The 1910-nt window shown below is 37.8% G+C and overlaps 1 non-coding gene across 1 annotated transcript; it reads left to right on the top strand.

Annotated features, from left to right (window-relative positions):
• Window positions 1-322: 322 nt before the first annotated feature.
• Trnaq-cug (transfer RNA glutamine (anticodon CUG)) lies at window positions 323-394 on the top strand. Its single transcript has one exon. It is a non-coding gene; the product is annotated as a tRNA-Gln (tRNA).
• The last annotated feature ends 1516 nt before the right edge of the window (window positions 395-1910 follow it).

Genomic DNA, 1910 nt, shown 5'->3' with positions numbered 1-1910 from the left:
GGAAACCTGCATACATCTGCGAAAAAATTCAAAAGGTGTATGTGAAGTCCCCAATCCGCATTGGGCTAGCGTGGGGACTATAGCCCAAGCCCTCTCGCGCATGAGAGGAGGCCTGTGCCCAGCAGTGGGACGTATAATAGGCTGAATTATTATTATTATTATACTTATAACAACAGACAATTTGTCTATAAGACGACACGATTGAACTTGAGTATGTGCCAAATTCACAATATTATGTGTGTCACGCTAATGCAACGTATCCGGGTGAAAGTATTTTCAGCCGCGCCAAAAGAGATGCTTCTATTTCGCGCGTCGGTCAGCCGGTTCCATGGTGTAATGGTTAGCACTCTGGACTCTGAATCCAGCGATCCGAGTTCAAATCTCGGTGGAACCTGTTATTTTGTTAAGTGATTAATATTTCACATTCATATCGATTTAAATATCTAAATATTATTACATATATATGGAGGAGATGAACGTACGTACGATGAAATAAAATACATGATTGTGGTTATATATATATTTTTTTTGTTGTCTAGTCTGAGTAGCGCTTTATACTTAGGGGTTGTGCACAAATCACGCGAGGTGTTTTCGGCTACTTTTGACCCCCCCTCCCCCTTGGTGATATTTGGTGAGGTTTTTCGCAACCTCCCTCCCCACACAACCTCACGTGTATTTTTTTGAAAATTTTTGTTCGACCTAATTTTAAGATAAATAGTATTGTACATAGAAAATCTTGTTTATTTTTCTATTTTCGTTAAATAGACTCGCTATTGAAGTACAGAGTGAAGATTTATTTAACGAAACCGAGAATAAATATCTACTCATGTGGTAGGATTTTTTTCTTAGTTTCGTTGACTGTAGAAAAATACACGTGAGGTTTCCTTATATCCCCCCTCCCCCAACGTGATCTATCGTGATTTTTTCGTGACCCCCCTCCCCCTATCGAACCTCGCGTGATTTGTGCACAAGCCCTTAGATGTTCCATAATAATTAATGGTCCGAGTTCCACGCTCTTGATTTGTACGAGAGAAAAAGATAGAACTGCCCAATAGGGGATATTACTGCAATGTTCTGCCGTCAGAGTGCAGCACTACCGACTCAGTAAATTCATAGACTAACTTATACATAAGGGGTCATCCATTAATTACGTCACACGTTTAGGGGGAGGGAGGGGGTCAAGAAAATGTGACATATTGTGACATGGGGGAGGGGGGAGACACAAACTTTGTGACGTCACTTTAACTTCATCAGTAACCGAAATTTTTTTTTTAATTATTTTATTCGCTGTTCATTTAAATAACAAGTTTTTAAAATGATAATCGTTTTTATTCTTTTAATTTTCTTTCCTAAGCAGTTTTGGGTTATAAAATTCATAATATTTATATCGTCAAAAATATTTTGATAAAATATTAATAATACTTAGGTACTTACTTAATTCGATTTGGCGATTTCGTAGAAAAAATGTGACGTCACACTAGGGGGGAGGGGTTTGCCAAATGTGACCAAATGTGACAAGGGGGGGGGAGGGGTCAAAAAACCTAGAAATTCGTGTGACGTAATTAATGGATGACCCCTAATGTGCCTTAAATTGTTTTTTGACAAGTTTTCACAGACAATAAAATATAGACAATAATAAGGACAATAATAAACGCGAAAATCGAAATTTAGTTATCTGCCTCTTTATCGCTCGAATATGCAAGAGTGATAGAGAGATTACATAACGAAATTTCGATTTTCTTGTTTCGCGGTAGGCCAGGTGATTGACTTGACGTGTGATGTGTCAATGTGGTTTGTTTACTGTATGTGCCACAAAGGTGCCATCTACGCAGAGCTATGCCTAATATTCCCTTTTAAAATTCTAGGCGTGTTAAAAAATTATTAACTACTTAATTACATCTAATTCAGAA

The sequence above is a fragment of the Cydia splendana genome, chromosome 5, assembly GCF_910591565.1.
Source record: "Cydia splendana chromosome 5, ilCydSple1.2, whole genome shotgun sequence".
Taxonomy (NCBI): Eukaryota; Metazoa; Arthropoda; class Insecta; order Lepidoptera; family Tortricidae; genus Cydia; species Cydia splendana.
Note: the sequence above shows the minus strand (reverse complement) of the source record. Positions and strands in the feature narration are given on the sequence as shown.